This window comes from Microcaecilia unicolor, chromosome 11 (assembly GCF_901765095.1).
Source record: "Microcaecilia unicolor chromosome 11, aMicUni1.1, whole genome shotgun sequence".
Lineage (NCBI taxonomy): Eukaryota > Metazoa > Chordata > Amphibia > Gymnophiona > Siphonopidae > Microcaecilia > Microcaecilia unicolor.
In genome coordinates this window covers 167,153,669-167,175,783 of record NC_044041.1, presented here as the reverse complement: position 1 = coordinate 167,175,783, position 22,115 = coordinate 167,153,669, and the positions used below count along the sequence as shown (strand labels likewise).

Genomic DNA, 22,115 nt, shown 5'->3' with positions numbered 1-22,115 from the left:
CATAGTTTAGGTAGGGGAAGAAAGGAGAAGGAAGGGAGAGATTAGGGTAGTTATAGAGGGTGGGTTTTCATAACTGATTGGGTTGGATAACATTTTAAAATGCTTTAAAATAATCATATATATTGTGTATTCACATATAGATGCATAGCATGATTTGATATTAGTACAATGAAAACCAATAGCATACTTATATTTTGTCATTTAGCAAGAAAAGGTACAAGTGTGTTTTATGTGTGACCTGACACAGGCTGCTGTGTTCAGTGTAAAACAACGCCTGCTTCAGGGGTAAATTGGCACGCTTTCATGGCAGTATATATTACATCCAAGTCGATGTTTCACTGTTCTAAGAGCGGATTGATAACTCTCTGAGTATTACCTTTTAAGCAACAGCTTATATTAGTTGTGCTGTCCTGTTGAATTGACCCCTGAGGCAGGTGTTGTTTTACAACGAAACACGGCCTGTGTTGGGTCACGATTAAAACACACTTGTACCTTTTCTAGTGAACCCTTTGTGCTTCTTTTCTGGATTGCTTTGCTGTGTACTTTGACCCTCTACATTGTATGCTGTCATTTAACAAAAGACAATAATGTCTTAGTCAAGAACTGTTGAATAAATTGATATGGGCCAGCATTGAGTATCAGCGTTTAATTCAGCCAGCAGCAGTGGCCAGTGTTTAAAGAAATACCGACTGCAGCATATTGTACTATACATTACTTCTAGTCCGCAAACACCTGAGCAGTTCAATGCGGATTACATAAAGTAAAAAAATGGTTTATAACTTTGCAGGCAATACCTAACTAAAATGAGTAAATAAACTCAGAAAAATTTCTCAAATAGCCAAGAATAGATTTTTCGAAACACCAGATAGAGAATTGATACGAATTTCCAAAGATAAGGAATTTCATACTGCCGCTGTTAATAAAACAGTGAAGAATTAAATATAGATTTATATCTGAGCTGTCTAATAGATGGAAATTGCAACAGCATCAAATTATGTGTAATATGAGAGAACGTCGAATGAAGCAGACTAGCCCAGTTAGGAAGATAAGAAGGCGCTAACCCATTTAATACTTGCTGAATGTTGACTGGAGACTGTTTTCCGCCTCTAACAGTTTGTTCTTGAAACAGTGCCTGATAATTCAATGATACCTCTTACAACTATGAAAAGATTCACACATGAATGGGAATAAATATATGTACAAACATTTTAAAAAGCACATAGCATCCTAACCTTAAAAACAGAGGGCCTTTGGCGGTCAGCAATTTTTAATGCACTGACCACTGCAGGCCCAAACTGACTTCGATATTCAATGCTGTGTCTAATCTGAATATATCGTGCCTGGCTGTCAGAAGTTATCCAGGGGTCCTCTGCTGTTCAGACCAGTACCCAATAACTGTCCGGGTAAAGTTAGGACACCATTTTGAGCCAGGCACTTGCGTGATTAGCAGACTGAACGTTTCCACTCAGACTCCACCCCTGGACTGTCCCGGCACTAACTGGATAATACTGCAGGGGTCTCCCCAGATTTTCAGCAGAACTACCTGTTTACAAAGAAACATAGAAAATTGTAGGCAGATAAAGCCTATCCATGCCATCTACTCTCCCTATCACTCCCTTAGAGATCCTATGTATTTGTCCCAAGCTCCCTTGAATTCAGATACTACTTTTGTCTCCACCACTTTCACCAGGAGGCGGTTCCATGAATTCACCACCCTTTCCATGAAGAAGTATTTCCTCAGGTTATTTCTGAGTCTGTCCTCTTTCACCTTACTACTACTACTGATCATTTCCATAGTGCTACTAGATGTACGCAGTGCTGTACACATTATATGCAGGTACTTTTTCTGTTTATATCTATAAACGCAGTAGGTGAATTTAGTCGAGGGGGACTATGTCTGGCCTTTTTAATGATTTCATATTCTGAGGAAGACAGGGGCAGTATTTTCAGGTGTGTAACAGGTAACCATACCCCTCTGCTTCCTCCCCTCCCTTTCTTCCACAGAATCTAGCCCTTAGATGAGTGGGAAGATGGTAGGGTGTGTGGGTGACCAGTCCCTCCCCATCACACCTCCTCATACACTTTTCTCCATTTTCTTCTCTCACTCCCTTCTTCCACCCCTCTTATTTTACAACTCTGCTTCCTCCCCTCCCCTTCTTCCACAGAATCTAACCCTTAGATGAGTGGGAATATGGTGGGGTGTGTGGGTGACCAGTTCCTCCCCATCACACCTCCTCATACACTTTTTTTCTCCATTTTCTTCTCTCACTTCCTTCTTCCCCCTCTCTCATTTTACCATTCTGCTTCCTCCCCTCCCCTTCTTCAGTAGTCCTAGACTCCCAAGGGAGTGACTCCCCAAACCCTGTTGCACATTCATCTTATTCCTGGGGCTGCTGCCACCGTCTTTGCAGAGAGAAGGAGGAGGAGGGTCTGAAGAGTGGGAAAGCTATGCAGAGAGGGAAGGACCACTGAGACTGAGGCCGATCTCCTGGGTGAAATTTCCAAGCTGCAGGAGAAAGGGAAAAAGAGGTAGGATGGAGTGAATGGGTAAAATATCTCCAAAATCTTGTTCTATAGACCAAATCTAATCTGGGGACAGAAATATTCTCTCGAGGGTCTGCTTCTGGCCCACAGTCTTTAGTTGAGACCCTCTGCTCTTACTGTTGATTCCAGGTGAAGGCAAGGGCAGGTCTTCTTTATCCTCAAAAGAGAAGAAGCATCCAGTTTTTAGTATAACACCATCTTCTTTTTTCAAAAGTGAATATAAGTAATTTTAAGAGATTAATCCATTTTTCCTCCCTTTCACTTCCCAAATCTTCACTTTCTCAAATGTCCAATGTATAGCCATAAATCTGGGACCTGTTAAGACTTATCAAAGAACGTCTTCCAGTTGTTTGGAGGGTGGGGGAGGACAGAAAACAGAAGCCTCTTTGTGCACTGCTGATTGGCGTCAGATTGTGGTAATTTCTCTATCCGATGACACAGTTTCCATTCTCTGGAGAGATCCCAATGCTCAAAGGCTGCTGGAGATGTATTTACAGAGCTGGTCTCGTAGCTCTTCTTCCTGCCAACACATCTGGATTCCCAAGCCCAGCCTGACTTTCTCTGCACTGACCGAGTCTGTCTCTGTTTTTGATTTCTAGTGCAGCTCTCCTCTGCCGGGCCTGCGGACCCAGGAAGTCTGCTGCAGAAGTTCTGGAGTGGCTTGGGGCGTCCACAACTGTTTACCATGTGCCGGATATCAAGGTAAGCTTCCCATGCCTTGCTTTCAACTTTTGATTTTTTTTTTTTTTTTGAGATACTTTTGACTTTAGTTTTAGGACTGGTTGTTTTCCTCATTGCTCCTATTTTCTACTCCTCCTATATCACTCCCAATAAATGTTTAAATATAGAGTCAAAGTGGAAGAAACTATTATAAAGAACAAAATTACTGAACACATAGACAAACATGGGACAAGGTCAACCTGGCTTCAGCCAAGGGAAATCTTGCCTTATCAATTTGCTACATTGTTTTGAAGGTATGAATAAGCATGTGGTTAAAGGTGAGCCAGTTGATGTATATCTAGGTTTTCAGAAAGCTTCTGATCTGAAAATAAGAGACTCCTGAGAAAATTAAAAAGCTTGTCGAATGGAAGAGGAAGTGATGTCAGCTCCAGAAATGGCAGCCCAGGGCTGAAGCTCTGTGCAAGCTGATTTAACATATAGCTATATCTCCTCCCGTCTACCTCCTTTGCAACTCTATTTGAATTTTACTGGTACCTGAACTGATGCCAATCCAAAAGAAAGCCAAGACTCCCAAACCGGCACTCCCTCAACACAAAAAAGGTGGTGGGAGATCTCGAGCGGGTGAGTGCAGCATGGGCCAAGATAGCATTGGAGTCGGAGGTAGAGGGTGAAACTGACTCTGATTCAGATGGTCAGAGTGGTGAATAGGTCATGAACTGCGCAAGTGGATGTTGGACCTTAAATCAGACTTTAAGCTGGTGAGGCAGGATTTGAAGAAGGCTCTAGAGGGAATTAAAAAAGAAATCAACACAATATCCACAAAGCAGGAAGAGCTGGAAGAGTGTGGCTCAGTGTGAGAAGGAAATGGTAGATAACCATGCTTATCACGATTCTCAGAGTGTTGACACCAAAGCACTCTGAGATTCAGATTAAAGATTTGGAAATAAATCCTGTTGGCACAATTTGAGGTTTAGGGGAATTCTGGAGGAGTCCGCTTATGCGGATAGTGCGCAGGTGGTGCCGGACATCGTTAGACATTTGCTACAGACTTCAGAGCCTGATTCAGGGAAAGAGATGGAGATTAAACTTGACAGAGCACACAGGGTGCTGGGCTCTAGGCAGGACAATGCACTCACCAGAGCACAGAATTCCATCCAGTGGAAAGCTTTGAAAATAGAAGTTTTTCAAGATCTATCGTAAATAACGCTATGGAGAAGGCATGAATTCACAGGAGTCACTACATTTCTACGGTCTGCTAACATTAAATATAAGTGGAGGTTTCCCTTTGGAATGACTTTCACTGTCAATGGAGTTATAAAAAGGGTGCAAACACCTGATGACGCATGGCGGACCCTGCAGCAACTGAACGTGGAGAATCTTCTGGAGGAGGTGACCAACAACTACTACTCATCATTTCTATAGCACTACTAGACAAGCTACTTAAACAGAAAGATACTCAGTGAACCTCGAGATGGCAGAGATCCACAGCGGTCAAGGAAGCTAAGTGCTCAGCTACAGGGGCGAAAGCTACGCCGCATGCAGGTTTAGCATTGCAACCACCCTAAGAAGCCTGGGTCGGAGAATGTAGTTATATTCGTCTCTCTGCAGGTGTCTATACAGATTGGTACCATGGAAATGTGTGATCTGGATTGAACTGTGTGATTGCTCAATGCTATTTCCTCAGCTATATTTTGAGGTTATACCTGCAGCTCTTATAGAGGGATCGAATTCTGATCTTGGTTTGTCACTTGCAAGAGGAGGGTAGTTTTTACTAATATGTCCTGTAGGTGGGGTTATGTACTATATACAATGTACACCTGATTTGTTTGGTGCTGTCCCTGGGGACTTAAATAAAAGCCTGGGGCTGATAGGCACTACCTCACTCTATTTTTCCATATTGAGAGGAAATATGGGGCAGGGTGAAGGGGATGGAAGAGGGGATGGATGTACAAGGGGGAAGAGGGAGAAGAGAGGGGAGGTCGAATGTCCCTTCTTTCCCTCCCCCCAGCCTGCATCAAGATCCCCCTGGAAGACCCCCACCTCCCCAGCCATACAGGTAGGCCCTTCTCCCGGACCTACCTGTATCCCTGGTGATCCAGTGGGGTCATTGGGTGAAGGAGCACAGCCCCCTCGCTCCTGCCTCTTGCGGCGTCTCTCTAAAATGGCTGCCATGATCTCTCGCAGCAGCTCACGGCAGCCATTTTAGAGAGACGCCACAAGGGCAGAAGTGAGGACGTTGTGCTTCTGCCCCCAGCGACCCAGCTGGACCACCAAGGATGTAGGTAAGCCGAGGGGCTTACCTTAAAGGTGGAGGGGGGTTCTTGTGGGGGGGGTCTTGATGTAGGCTGGGGGGAGGGAGAGGGAAAGAGAGAACATTGTTGGGGGGTGGGAGGGGGCTCAGTGCCTTTTTTTTTCTTTTTTTTAAGAAAAAAAAAAGCTATGCAGGTGCTGGCCCCAATATTCAGAGCTAGCACCCACATAGCCTGGGGCTCCTCCTTAATGTTGCCCCCAGCACTGCCCCTGACCTGCCCACTTTTTGTTTGGGCTGTCTTTGGGGATATTCAGCGGCACTCTCAAGTGCTGTTGAATATCCCCAGTAAGGTGGTGGGAAGCTATTTAAGCGGGCAGAAGAAGCTCCTGCCCGCTGAAATCACTTTGAATATCGGCCTTAGTATTCCTCCAAGAAGCCTGTCTCACCCATAGTGGGGAAAAATTGCTTGTGCATAGGGATTATCCTCATATGTTTTTTTGTAGTTCCTCTACAGATGAGACAAAAAAAAAAAAGGGGAAGTTGCCATTCTGGTTCACAGGCCCTTAGCTCTCCAGGTTGACAGCATACACAAGGATAATGAGGGTAGAACTTTGCTCCTTAATGGCACTTTACAGGGGGAGGCTATAACCTTGGTCAACATCTATGGACCCAATATTAATCCTAATGCTTTTTGGAGGAGGAGGACACAGGGCGAAACACATCTAGCACTAGCCACTGGTCACATGCTTATGGAGGGTGACTTTAATTTTGTCCCAAACCCTAGGATAGATAGGCACTCTGGCAGTCAGTCCTTATACTGGCCCAGGTAAAACCTTTTTTAAACTGGCCAGAGATTTGAAACTTACTGATTTGTGGAGACTTTTGAATCCCAACTCTAGGGGTGTATACTTTTTATTCCCAGGTCCATAACAGGTACTCTAGGATTGACTTGATATGGGGAGGACTGTTTTTGGTTAGATAAGATTGCCAAAGCCTGCACTGAAAACATTAATGCTCCTTTATGGTGTTCCTTTTCATGCGGATCCCACTATAAAGGCCTCTCTAATTTTGGCGGTTAAATGAATCTCTTTTATCTGATCCTAGAGTACAGGAAGATGTTATAAAAGAATGCAGCAGTTTTTGAGTATGAACAACACAGGGGAGGTTTCCAAGCTTCTTTCTTGGAGAGCCTTAAAGTGGTACTTCTGGGAGGTTTTGTTAAGTGGGGGACCAGGAAGAAAAAGGAAAAGCAGGCTCAGGAGTGGACTCTACATCAAAGACTTACCTCTGGGATCTTGCCAGGTATTTGTGACCTGGTTTGGCTACTGTTGGAAACAGGATGCTGTGCTTGATTGACCTTTGGTCTGTCCCAGTGTGTACCCCAGGGAAAGTCACCAGGCCTGGACGGGTTCACAAATTCTTTTTATAAGACATTTAAATATCAACTGGTTGCACTCCTGACTAAGGTATTTAATTCATTGCCCAATGGACTGAATCTGTCGCCTACTATGAACACTGCTGGAATTACTGTTCTTTGCAAACCTGGTAGGGACCCCACTTGCTTTGGAACATATAGTCCAATTTCATTGATAAATGTGGATTTGGCTAAGCTATTGGAGAATAGGTTAGCCCCACAGATGCCCAAGCTGGTTAACTCTGACCAGGCTGGGTTTATACCTGGGTGACAGATTATGGATAATATTAAACGAGTGTTCCATTTAATTTGGGTTGCCCAGAGGGAACAAATTCCTTCTATGCTAATAGTGGTCGACTTTGAAAAAATGTTTGATCGCGTTCACTGGGATTTTATGTTCGCTGTGTTCCACAAGGTGGAGGTGGGACCAATGTTTATTTTCATGGCTAACCTCTCTTTATACTCATCCAGAAGCACGTATTAAGATCAATGGAACATATACAGACAACTTTGCTCTGGACCGAGAGACTCGACAGGGGTGCTTGTTGTCACCCATTTTGTTCGCCCTGGTGATGGAACCATTTGCTCAGTGGCAGAAAATATAGGGAGTGTGGCAGTGGGGACACAGACTCTTAAGATCTCCTTATTTGCTGATGTCGTCCTGTCAATCTGTAAGCCACACCTCTCCCTCCCAACTCCTTTGAAGGAAATGAAATTATATAGGCCAGTTTCTGGTTTTAAGGACAAATTGGATAAGACATAGGCACTAAATATTAATATTGAGGGTGAGGAATTACAACACACAAAGGACAATGTCCCCTTCAAGTGGCTACGTTCCCACTTGAAATGTCTAGGGGTTAAGTTATGACCTTTCTACTTTGTACAATCTTAATAATATCCCCCTCCTCAAAAAGTTACGAGGACTTAAGGGATTAGGCTAAGGGTTCGTTCTGACTGCTGGGGAGACTGGCAATTGTAAAAATGAATATTCTTCCTCGATTGCTTTACTTATTCCAGGCACTCCATATTTCCATTGCACACCCTTTATCAAGGGCAGAATCTTCTCCATGGCTTGATGGGGGGGAGGAGGGGGTAGGAGGAAGCTTAGGTTGGCAAGGGGGGTGCAGGGGGGTAGGTAGCTTAGGTTGGCAAGGGGGGTGCTTTTTACACTCGCATAATTTAGAGGTTTGAGAGTACCTGACCTACGTAGTTATTATCTGGCGTCACAAGTCAGACATGTTTGGAAGTGGAGGAGGGAACTAATTCAGAAGCCCTGTGTACAGATAGAACAGCACTATACTACTCTAGGTCAGCTACCAGATTTACTTTGGACCCAACAGAGGTGTAGGTCCCAGCCCTATAGTGTCAATCCTTATCAGGCTTATTTTCGAAAGAGAAGGGCGCCCATCTTCCGACACACATCGGAAGATGGGCGTCCTTCTCTCAGGGTCTCCCAAATCGGCATAATCGAAAGCCAATTTTGGGCGTCCTCAACTGCTTCCCGTAGCGGGGACAACCAAAGTTCGCGGGGGTGGGGGTGGTGTCGACACAGTAGCGAAGGCAGGTCTGCGGCGTGATTAAGAGATGGGCATCCTCGGTCGATAATGGAAAAAAGAAGGGCATCCCTGACAAGTACTTGGCTGACTTGGTCCATTTTTTCTTGCGACCAAGCTGTGGAAAGGTGCCTGAACTGACCAGATGACCACCGGAGGAAATCGGGGATGACCTCCCCTTACTCCCCCAGTGGTCAACAACCCCATCCCACCCTAAAAAAAAACTTAATTTTTTTTTTGCCAGCCTCTATGCCAGCCTCAAATGTCATACCCAGCTCCATGACTGCAGTATGCAGGTCCCTGGAGCAGTTTTAGTGGGCTCAGTGCACTTCAGCCAGGCGGACCCAGGCCCCCCCCCCCCCCCCCCCACCTGTTGCACGTGGTGGTAAATGTGAGCCCTCCAAAACCCACCTGAAATCCACTGTACCCACATGTAGGTGCCCCCTTCACCCCTTATGGCTATGGTAGTGGTGTACAGTTGTGGGGAGTGGGTTTTGGGGGGCTCAGCACCCAAGGTAAGGGAGCTATGCACCTGGGAGCAATTTGTGAAGTCCACTGCAGTGCCCCCTAGGGTGCCCGGTTGGTGTCCTGGCATGTCAGGGGGACCAGTGCAGCATGAATGCTGGCTCCTCCCACGACCAAAGGGCTTGGATTTGGTCGTTTTTGAGATGGGCGTCCTCGGTTTCCATTATGGTCGAAAACCAGGGACGACCATCTCAACATTTAGGTTGACCATCTCTAAGGTCAACCTAAATGTTGAGATTTGGGCGCCCCAACCGTATTATTGAAACGAAAGATGGACGCCCATCTTGTTTCGATAATACGGGTTTCCCCGCCCCTTCGCAGGGCCGTCCTGCGAGGACGCCCTCATGAAAACTTGGCACCCCGTTCGATAATGCCCCTCCACGTTGATCATATTTTCTATTTGTGGAACCTGGTGAAATGATCCACACATCAACACTCCACAATATTACCATTGGCTCCCCTGATCATTTTATTCCTGGATTTTACTCCTGAGCATGATATTATGGCTAGGCACTGAACAGCGAAAGGAATTTATCAAATATCACAGCTGTTTCAAGGTGCCCAGCTTGTTGCCTTTACTAGCTTCCAGCAGGAGAATGGGCTGGATAATTCTGACTTTTATTTTTTATTTGCAATGTAGGCATGGCTTGCAGAGTGGGCCATATAAATCAGTCACCACGAGGGAGCTGAGCCATCTAGAGCAATTATGGGTGCAGCGTACTCTGGCAAGGGGCCTACTATCTGCTGTCTACATTTCTATTAGAGGGCATGAGATTGTTAAACTCCCATATATGCGCCAATGGGAGGTGGGCCTCCATCAGGAGTTTGATCTGTCTCATTGGTCAGAGATTGTAATAAACGCTTTTAAGAGTACTATTTCTGCATCACCGAGGGAGTGCAACTATAAGGTTCTTATTCACTAGTATCTGACACCAGAGAGACTTCACAAATTTGACAGAGCTGTTGGATTATTTGTAGTAAATAATTAGCAGATTTTAGTACACACAGCTTCAGCTTTAGAAATGTTAATTTCTTTCTTCATCTCTCTCTCATTCACCCCTGAATAATTCACTGCTGAGTCACTTTAAAGTTGAAGTAACAAAACATCTGTTTACTCACAGTTTGTAGTTAGATTATAATCAGACAGGCTTATATATACATAATACTATACATTTGTATTATCAGCTCCTTCCATGTGCTTAGATGGTAATGGATGCTCACACCACCATAGATCCTCTCAGGTTAGGAGAGATCATGAGCTCCATGTGCTCCATGTGCTGCATGTGCTGCATCTAAACCCCCACAGGAAGTTACATAGCTGTGTGACCTCTCTAAGTAATTCACATCAGAGGTCACAGAGTAATCACAGAGAAATAATAGGTGACAGTCAATGCATGTAAAATACAATTACATTCCAACAAACCCCTTCTCATGCATAACTGTCATGCAATTATTTATTCATACAAAGTCCAAGCTTTATACGCAGATTCACAAAATGTTCTCTGGGTAACGGTTTGGTCATGATGTCAGCTGTCATCTCACTGGTGTGACAATAGTGTAGACTGATGACCCCTTCTTTTGCCAACTCTCGCACGTTGTGGTATTTCGTTGCGATGTGCTTGGTGCGTGACTGAACCTTGTCATTCTGTGACAGTCGGATGCAGCTCTGATTATCTTCCATTATCTGGATTGGTCTCTTTTCAGCTATTCCGAAATCCAGCAAAAGTTTTTCAATCCACATCAGTTCTCTGCACGCTTCCGATACGGCCACATATTCAGCTTCTGTAGAAGACAAACTCACAATACTTTGTTTATGACTGGCCCATGAAATTTGTACATTTCCATACATAAACACATATCCACTTGTGGATTTATAATCAGAATGATCCCCTGCCCAATCTGAATCACAGTAACATATTAGTTTTGGATTACTATTGGCTGAAATCTTTAATTTACAATCAATGGTACCCTTTAAATACCTTACCATCCTTTTAACTGCAGTCCAATCTGATTTGGTAGGTGAGCTGACCCTTCTGCTCAAAATTCCTACTGCATTTGCTATATCAGCCCTGTATGTGGTAGCTAGATATAAAAGCTTACCTATGGCTGATCTATATTGGATGTTATCTGGTAAAGGTTCTCTTACTGTTTCATCCTTCAGAAAATCAGTGATCATGGGAGTGCTTACAACTTGGGCATCTTGCATACCTAAACTTTCAATAAGCTCATTTATTTTCTGCTTCTGGCTTAGAAGATAAGAACCATCATTTTGTTTCTCAATTTCTATACCAAGATAGTATGACACATTACCAAGTTCTTTTATCTCAACATTCTGGTTTAAACACTTTACAATGTCCTTGTACTCTTGCTCACTTTTGCTTGCAATGAGCAGATCATCAACAAAAGCTAAAATGTATGCATATTGTCCATTTGTGCACCTAGTGTACAAGCATTTATCTGCTTCACCTTGCTTAAATCCTAAATTTGTCAATATTTCATGCAATTTTTCATTCCAACATTTTGCACTTTGCTTTAATCCATAAAGACCTTTGTTTAATTTACACACTAGCTGTCTTTGTTTTGTATTTATGAAACCTGTTGGTTGTTCCATGTACAAGTCTTCAGTTATATCTCCGTGAAGAAACGCTGTTTTCACATCAATGTGGTTGACTTGCATGCCTTTTGAGACTGCAATGCTCAGAAGTGTTCTAATTGTCGTGTGTTTCACTACAGGTGCAAACACTTCATCAAAATCTTCTCCATATTTTTGAAGATATCCCTTTGCGACTAATCTGGCTTTATACCTTTCCACTTTTCCTTGTGCATTCCTTTTTAACTTGAATACCCATTTGCATCCTATAGCTTTCTTGCCAGGAGGTAATTTTGTAAGAATCCAAGTATTATTTTTATCCAATGCATCAATTTCTTCTTGTGCAGCTTTATGCCATTCAGCAGCTTCTTCTGCTGACATTTTCTCAATCTCATCCCATGTTAAGGGCTCTTGAGCTTCTGCTGACTTTGTTAGGTAAGACAGTCTTGGGGGTGGAACACCTTTGTTTTCCCTGGATGAGCGTCTGACAACAGGTTGGTCTGACCTTTCCGCATCCTCTAAATCTGAGAGTTCTTCTCCAATTGATTCCCCTTCTCCAACTGTACTGTCTTCTTCAATGATCCTTTCTGTGTCTGCTTCCTCTGCCTGTTCCTCGTTAGATACAGGTGAGTTGCTTTCAGACATCTGCCTTGGTATGGCATTTATATACACTGGCATGTCTATTATGGTTCTAGTTTCATATTCTGGATGATAAGGCTCATCTGGGATAATCCAGCCTTTATCAACCCTTTTGTTTTCATCAAAATATGTAACATGTCTTATGCCAACAATGCCAGTTTTCAGATTCAAAATTCTATATCCTTTGTGTCCTGGAGCATAGCCAACTAAAATGCCCCTTTCTGTTGTGGAATCCAGCTTATGCCTTCTTTGCTTTGGTATATGAGCATATGCTGTACTTCCAAATGTTCTTATGTGTGACAGGTTTGGCTTCCTACCATGCCATGTCTCATGTGGTGTGCGCTCAGCGCCTTTAGTTGGCATTCTGTTTTGTAGGTACACTGCTGTGAGAATGGCTTCCCCCCATAGTCTTTTAGGGAGATTGCTATCTGACAGCATACATCTGGTCATTTCCACAATTGACCTAAATTTTCTCTCTGCAACAGAATTTTGCTCTGGTGTATAAGCTACTGTTGTGATATGCTGAATGCCTTCTTGTTCTAGAAATGTGCGCATGCTTTGTGAAGTGAACTCACCACCATTGTCGGTCTGAAGAACCTTTGGTTTTCTTTCAAATTTATTGCTCACCATGGCTACGTATTTCTTCAGCATGTCTGTGACTTGACTTTTTTCTTTCAGCAAATAGGCCACACAATATCTAGAGAAATCATCCAAGAATATCAGCACAAATCTGTTATTTCCCAATGATGGGATATTAAACGGTCCACATAAGTCACTGTGTATTAAGTCCAGTACTTTATTACTCCTATTTCCTGTGTATGCAGGAAATGAGGGTCTCACACCTTTTTGAGTAACACAGTCTATGCATTTCTCCATTTTACCAGCATCTGCACTTATCTGAATGCCGGTGGCTAGTTGCCCACTGTAAAGATCCTGGATCACCTTAGAATCACGATGTCCCAGGCGGCGATGCCAGATTTCCAGACTACATTTACCATCATTCTTCCTTACTTGCGCCATATGTGAGGCTTCACCTGAAATGCTCAGTTTATAAACATCATTATGCATAAAAGCTTCAGCATACACTTCATCATTTTTGGAGATTGTGCACTTACTGTTTTCAAAATGAATCACAAATCCCTTCTTATCTAATGTAGATACACTAAGCATATTGCAAACTGCTTGGGGAATATACAAGACATCACTTACAGGAATTTCTTTAACTTCATTAGACACTTTGCATTTTAAGAATCCAATACCTTTTGCTTGGATCTTAGCAGTCCCTGCGTTTGCAGTTTTAAGAATACCTTCTTCTGGACACATTTCCTGAAAGAAATCCTTACAATTGGTTAAATGGCATGTGCTCCCTGAATCCAAAATCCAAGTACTTTCATTTGAATTATTATTTACCATAGTCAAAGATTTTTCTGCCATTAGAAAGCCCTTGTGTTTATCTTTGTCCTTCATACATTTCCTGGTTTGAAAATTCTTTGGTTCCATTGGCTTAGGTGAGCTAGAGGGAGTGTTTTGTGTTTCCTTACACCATTTAGATACATGTCCCTCCTTTCCACATAAGTAGCAAATCAGCTTGCCCTTGGGTGGAGTTTTCCCATAGCTCCGCCTTCCTCTGTTCTTTGCCAAGAAATTTGTTTCATTTCTCTCTGACTTGCTTTGAGAACACATCTCCTCAGAATCATTTATTATGCATTCCTGCCTTAGTTTTGATGTTGTCTGTTCAAAAGATTGCCCTTCAATGGCCTCATTTACAGACCTAAAAACATCAAACTTCTTTGATAGTGAGGTAAAAAGAAATGCTCTTTTCAATGCATCACACATGGGAATTCCTGAAAGTTCTAGCTTTTGAAATGAAGACATAAGATGCATAATGTGATCATTACATTTACTTTTATCCCTTAATTTGGTTTCATTCAACTCTGCCAACCAAATTGGTTGCTGCTTTGCATATGTAGTTGCATACATAGTTCTCAGTTTATATAAAATGTCCTTTGGTGTATCTTTTCCCTCCACTAATATGGCTTGTTTCTCTGAGAGAGCTTCCAAAAGCATGCACTTCACATAATAGTTTGCATTGTCCCATTCAGCCATATTTTCAGCTGTTCTGTCTTGGTCTAAGCATATATTTAATCCTTTTGCTCGAAGGAGACATATGAATCTTAGTTCCCAATGCTGATAATTAAACTCAGTTAATTTAGGCACCTTGAGAGAATAGAACAATGGTGAATTTCTTCCCTCAGCCATTTTCTTAGCCTTCTGTCTGCTGTGTGGGGGGAGAGAGAGACAGACTGAATCTTTCCTTTAAAACTTAAGAGAAAAATGTGGCCTTTTTTTCTGCCTGGTAATATTTCTCTTCTTTTTCAATTCCTGGCCCTGGGCCCATAACCCTTTTGTTGGATTATTTGTAGTAAATAATTAGCAGATTTTAGTACACACAGCTTCAGCTTTAGAAATGTTAATTTCTTTCTTCATCTCTCTCTCATTCACCCCTGAATAATTCACTGCTGAGTCACTTTAAAGTTGAAGTAACAAAACATCTGTTTACTCACAGTTTGTAGTTAGATTATAATCAGACAGGCTTATATATACATAATACTATACATTTGTATTATCAGCTCCTTCCATGTGCTTAGATGGTAATGGATGCTCACACCACCATAGATCCTCTCAGGTTAGGAGAGATCATGAGCTCCATGTGCTCCATGTGCTGCATGTGCTGCATCTAAACCCCCACAGGAAGTTACATAGCTGTGTGACCTCTCTAAGTAATTCACATCAGAGGTCACAGAGTAATCACAGAGAAATAATAGGTGACAGTCAATGCATGTAAAATACAATTACATTCCAACAAGAGCTACATCAGAGCATTTTTGGAGGGGCTGTACTGTGCGGAGGACGTATCTTCATATGTGGTGGTCATGGCCCACCATTCAAACTTTCTGGTTGGGAGTAATATGGATTGCTAATTCAGTTGCAGGGACTGGTCTAGACCCATTTCCAGGACTTTGTTACTTTGGGGGGGGGGGGGCTTGTGGATTGTTCAGACCATCAGCAAAATGCATTATAGCAAAGGAACAGAAGTCTTAATACTCCCCTGACCACAGGTAAAGCTGCGTTTTGTGGTCCTGATGGAGAAGCTCACTGCCTACTGGAAATTCACTATCCAGAAGTTCTTAGTATGGGGAGCACCTCTTCAACACTACTTGAAGTCAATATAAGTACCACAAATTTTCTATTTCAGCTGACTCTTGGGCTGATGTAGGGATTTGTGGACATTTCATTGTGGCTAAGGGGCGTGGGGGTGGGGGGTCCAGGGGGCAGTTGAGTAGTGGGTTTTCTATATTTTTCAGAGTTCTGTATGGTCATGTACTTGTTCTTTCAGCATGTTTGTATGAGTTTGCTCTGAAACTAATTAAAAAAAATTAGTTAAAAAAATTGGATTGGGAATTGGTTAAAAGATAGAAAACAGAGTAGAGCTGAAGGTGAATAGTGGAGCGCCTCAGGGATTTGTACTGGGACTGGTGCTCTTCAACCTAATTATACATGATCTGGAAGTGGGATTGATGAGTGAGGTGATCAAATTTGGAAATGACACGAAACTATTCAAAAAGTTGTTAAATCTCATGCAGACTGCATGAAATTGTAGGATGACCTTGAGAGGTTAGAAGACTGAGCATCCAAATGGCAGAAGAAATTTTAATGTGGACAAGTGCAAATGTATTATCAGCGCATCTCAAAGCACTCCTTGAGGCACAAATAGTCTCATCAAGTTTGCAGGATATCCGCAGTGAATATGCATGAGATAGATTTGCATGCGCTTCCTCCTTGGAATGCGAATCTGTCTCATTCATATTCATTGTGGATATCCTGCAAATCCGATGGGATTAGGTGTGCCTCAAGGTCTGGGTTGAGCAGCACTAAATTATTCTTCAGTGAAATATGTATTTTGGGAACCTTCTCACCTGACTTCATTTTTGTAACCAGGGGAGTATCTCAGTCCCTTTCAGTAGAACGAAGTTCGCTGTCAGGGGGCATTAGATTTTGATAGCTCATTCAAGGTCACTGGTACTATGATTTCTTTAGTTGTTTTCCCCCCTTGATATTTCCCTTATTTAAATGCCTCCTGATTATGTATAAGTACATAAGTAATGCCACACTGGGAAAAGACCAAGGGTCCATCGAGCCCAGCATCCTGTCCACGACAGCGGCCAATCCAGGCCAAGGGCACTTGGCAAGCTTCCGAAATGTACAAACATTCTATACATGTTGTTCCTGGAATTTTTTCCCAAGTCCATTTAGTAGTGGTTTATGGACTTGTCCTTTAGGAAACCATCTAACCCCATTTTAAACTCTGCCAAGCTAACCGCCTTCACCACGTTCTCAGGCAACGAATTCCAGAGTTTAATTATACGTTGGGTGAAGAAAACTTTTCTCCGATTTGTGTTAAATTTACTACACTGTAGTTTCATCACATGCCCCTTAGTCCTAGTATTTTTGGAAAGCGTGAACAGATGCTTCACATCCACCTATTCCACTCCACTCATTATTTTATATCTCTATCATGTCTCCCTTCAGCCGTCTCTTCTCCAAGCTGAAAAGTCCTAGCCTCCTTAGTCTTTCTTCATAGGGAAGTCGTCCCATTCCTGCTATCATTTTTTTAGCCCTTCGCTGCACCTTTTCCAATTCTACTATATCTTTCTTGAGATGCGGCGACCAGAATTGAACACAATACTCAAGGTGCGGTCGCACCATGGAGCGATACAACGACATTATAACATCCTCACACCTGTTTTCCATACCTTTTCTAATACCCAACATTCTATTAGCTTTCCTAGTCGCAGCACCACACTGAGCAGAAGGTTTCAGTGTATTATCGATGACGACACCCAGATCCCTTTCTTGGTCCGTAACTCCTAACCTGGAACCTTGCATGACGTAGCTATAATTCGGGTTCTTTTTTCCCACATGCATCACCTTGCACGTGCTCACATTAAACGTCATCTGCCATTTAGCCACCCAGTCTCCCAGTCTCGTAAGGTCCTTCTGTAATTTTTCACAATCCTGTCGCGAGTTAACTTTGTGTCATCAGCAAATTTAATTACCTCGCTAGTTACTCCCATTTCTAAATCATTTATAAATATATTAAAAAGCAGCGGTCCTAGCACAGACCCCTGAGGAACCCCACTATCTACCCTTCTCCATTGTGAATACTGCCCATTTAACCCCACACTCTGTTTCCTATCCTTCAACCAGTTTTTAATCCACAATAGGATATTTCCTCTGTAGCCTTTCATGAGGTACCTTGTCAAACGCCTTGTGAAAATCCAGATACTCAATATCAACTGGCTCCCCTTTGTCCACATGTTTGTTTACTCCTTCAAACATAGTAACATAGTAGATGACGGCAGAAAAAGACCTGCATGGTCCATCCAGTCTGCCCAACAAGATAACTCATATTTGCTGCTTTTTGTGTATACCCTACTTTGATTTGTACCTGTGCTCTTCAGGGCACAGACCGTATAAGTCTGCCCAGCACTATCCCCGCCTCCCAACCACCCGCCCCTCCTCCCAACCACCGGCTCCGGCACAGACCGCACAAGTCTGCCCAGCACCATCCCCGCCTCCCAACCACCAGCCCCGCCTCCGGCACAGACCGTACAAGTCTGTCGAGCACTATCCCCGCCTCCCAACCACCAGTCCCGCTGCCCACCACCGGCCCTGGCACAGACCGTACAAGTCTGTCCAGCACTATCCCCGCCTCCCAACCACCAGCCCCGCCTCCCGATCCTGACTAAGCTCCTGAGGATCCATTCCTTCGGCACAGGATTCCTTTATGCTTATCCCACGCATGTTTGAATTCCGTTACTGTTTTCATTTCCACCACCTCCCGCGGGAGGGCATTCCAAGCATCCACTACTCTCTCTGTGAAAAAATACTTCCTGACATTTTTCTAGTCTGCCTCCCTTCAATCTCATTTCATGTCCTCTCGTTCTACCACCTTCCCATCTCCGGAAAAAGGTTCGTTTGCGGATTAATACCTTTCAAATATTTGAACGTCTGTATCATATCACCCCTGTTTCTCCTTTCCTCCAGAGTATACATGTTTAGTTCAGCAAGTCTCTCCTCATACGTCTTGTAACGCAAATCGCATACCATTCTCGTAGCTTTTCTTTGCACCGCTTCAATTCTTTTTACATCCTTAACAAGATACGGCCTCCAAAACTGAACACAATACTCCAGGTGGGGCCTCACCAACGACTTATACAGGGGCATCAAAACCCCCTTTCTTCTGCTGGTCACACCTCTCTCTATACAGCCTAACAACCTTCTAGCTACGGCCACCGCCTTGTCACACTGTTTCGTCGCCTTCAAATCCTCAGATACTATCACCCCAAGATCCCTTTCTCCGCCCGTACCTATCAGACTCTCCCCGCCTAACACATACGTCTCCCGTGGATTTCTATTTCCTAAGTGCATCACTTTGCATTTCTTCGCATTGAATTTTAATTGCCAAACCTTAGACCATTCTTCTAGCTTCCTCAGATCTTTTTTCATGTTTTCCACTCCCTCCGTGGTGTCCACTCTGTTACAGATCTTAGTATCATCCGCAAATAGGCAAACTTTACCTTCTAACCCTTCGGCAATGTCACTCACAAATATATTGAATAGAATCGGCCCCAGCACCGATCCCTGAGGCACTCCACTACTCACCTTTCCTTCCTCCGAGCGAATTCCATTCACCACCACCCTCTGGCGTCTGTCCGTCAACCAGTTCCTTATCCAGTTCACCACTTCAGGTCCTATCTTCAGCCCCTCCAGTTTATTTAAGAGCCTCCTGTGGGGAACCGTGTCAAAAGCTTTGCTGAAATCTAAGTAGATTACGTCCATAGCTCGTCCCTGATTCAATTCTCCTGTCACCCAATCAAAGAACTCAATGAGATTCGTTTGGCACGATTTCCCTTTGGTAAAGCCATGTTGTCTCGGATCTTGCAACTTATTGGCTTCCAGAAAATTCATTATCCTTTCCTTCAGCATCGCTTCCATTACTTTTCCAATAACTGAAGTGAGGCTTACCGGCCTGTAGTTTCCAGCTTCTTCCCTATCACCACTTTTGTGAAGAGGGACCACCTCCGCCGTTCTCCAATCCCTCGGAACCTTTCCCGTCTGCAAGGATATATTAAACAAATCTTTAAGAGGACCCGCCAAAACCTCTCTGAGCTCCCTCAATATCCTGGGGTGGATCCCGTCCGGTCCCATGGCTTTGTCCACCTTTAGCTTTTCAAGTTGTTGATACACACTTTCTTCCGTGAACGGTGCTGTATCCACTTCATTTTCAATTGTATTATTTCCAGTCCATCGCGGTCCTTCTCCAGGATTTTCTTCTGTGAAAACAGAACAAAAGTATCTATTTAGCAAATTTGCTTTTTCTTCATCATTTTCCACATAGCGGTTCGCAGTATCTTTTAGTCTCACAATTCCCTTTTAGTCATTCTCCTTTCACTAATATACCTGAAGAAATTTTTGTCACCCCTCCTTACATTTCAAAGCCGTCTGACTTGGTCTCAGTAATCCATGTCCTTGGATGTGCTCTGTAATTTTTTTTTTTTGATAATAGCCTCTACCATTTTCCCCGGTACCAACGTCCAACTCACTGGTCTATAATTTCCCGGATCTGCCCTAGAACCTTTTTTAAAAATCGGCGTTACATTGGCCACCCTCCAATCTTCCGGTACTACGCTCGATTTTAGGGATAAATTGCATATCACTAACAGTAGCTCCGCAAGCTCATTTTTTTCAGTTCTATTAGTACTCTAGGATGAATACCATCCGGTCCAGGAGATTTGCTACTCTTCAGTTTGCTGAACTGTCCCATTACGTCCTCCAGGTTTACCGTGAAGTCAGTACGTTTCTCCGACTCGCCTGCTCGAAATATCATTTCCGACACCGGTATCCCACCCAAATCTTCCTTGGTGAAGACCGAAGCAAAGAATTCATTCAATCTCTCCGCTACGTCTTTATCTTCCTTGATCGCCCCTTTTACCCCTCGGTCATCCAGCGTCCCAACCGATTCTTTTGCCGGCTTCCTGCTTTTAATATACCGAAAAATTTTTTTGCTATGTTTTTTTGCCTCTAATTCTATCTTTTTTTCATAATCCCTCTTGGCCTTCTTTATCTGCGCCTTGCATTTTCTTTGACACTCCTTATGATGCTTCTTGTTGTTTTCAGACGGTTCCTTCTTCCATTTTCTGAAGACGTTTCTTTTAGCCCTAATAGCTTCCTTCACCTCACTTTTCAACCATGCTGGCTGTCTTTTGGACTTCCGTCTTTCTTTTCTAATTCACGGAATATGTTTGGCCTGGGCCTCCAGGATGGTATTTTTGAACAGTGTCCATGCCTGTTGTACAGTTTTTACCCTCTCAGTTGCCCACCTAAGTTTTTTTTTTTTTTTTTTTTTAACCATTCTTCTCATTTTATCATAGTCTCCTTTTTTAAAGTTGAATGCTAACGTATTTGACTTCCTGTGTATAGTTACTTTAAGGTTGATATCAAAACTGATCATATTATGATCACTGTTATCTAGTGGCCCCAGTACCATAACGTCCCTCACCAGATCATGCGCTCCACTAAGGGCCAAGTCTAGAATTTTTCCTTCTCTCGTCGGCTCCTGCACCAGCCGCTCCATAAAGCTGTCCTTGATTTCATCAAGGAATTGTACCTCTCTAGCATGTCCCGATGTTACATTTACCCAGTCTATATTTGGATAATTGAAGTCACCCATTATTATCAAATTGCCCATTTTGTTTGCGTCTCTGATTTCTTTTATCATTTCTGCGTCTACCTGCTCATCCTGGCGAGGTGGACAGTAGTACACTCCTATCACCGTCCTTTTCCCTTTTATACATGGAATTTCAACCCACAATGATTCAAAGGTGTGATTGTGTCCTGCTGAATTTGTAATCTCTCTGAGTCCTGGACTTGAGCTAAAGAATTACCTTTAAGTTTGTTATTACTGTAATTGAAAGATTTTTGTTTTCTTTTGTCTTACTTACAAGATGGTTTCTTGGTTTGTATTTGAAATATCCTAAATTAAAAATAAAAAAGGCTAACTTGTAGAGAATCAAAACTCCATACAGATACATTCGCACTCAGTTTCATGGAAAAATTAAGTGAATGGAAGCCCATTTCAACTGTCTAGAGAATGACTAATGTATTATTTTTTAATGAGGGTCTCTTGCCACCCATAGCAATGAGTATCATATTTCTAAGTGGTGACTGGAACAGTTAAGGAAAATATAAACCCTCTTGTCCATTCCAAATGTGGGTGTTTGTGCATGGACGCCCCCTCCACTTTAGTCTGAGCCCCCACCTCACCAACAGAATACTTTTAAAGGGTCTCAGTCAGTGTGATCTCATGTGCTCTCTCCTAGCTGTTAGCCCATGTCAAATCTACCAAGAGTAGCTTATTTCCTTTCCCTGCAAAGACTCATAATTAACCGGCTGCTATTTTTGGGATCTTGGCAGTGTTGGGGTCTGTGAATGACACATACAGTAAATAATGTTTTACCATAGGGACTGGGCAGCATCCATGATGTCATTCTCCCTATAACTCCTGGAAGGAATCCAGACCTTAAAAAGAGAAAAGAAAAACGTCTTTGTTTTATTCACTTGAAACTGAAATTTTGGAAAAGGATTTTAAGATGTTTGTTTTTCCATCTATTATCTGCTGTAGTGCATGCATGGCTTCTGCCAGTGAACCTGATTTTTATAACTGTCCGCATCATTCATTCTATGCATTTAGCAGGATTTTGCTAATCAGTATGAATACATTCTCCGATTAAAAATACATACATGACTTCCGGTGGAGCCGTGAGGCAGAATGGACACTGAACAGTGCTGCTCCCT

General features: G+C 43.0%; 1 pseudogene; it reads left to right on the top strand.

Moving 5' to 3' along the window:
• LOC115481002 overlaps positions 1–22,115 on the top strand; it is a 469,054-nt pseudogene that overhangs the window by 260,888 nt on the left and 186,051 nt on the right.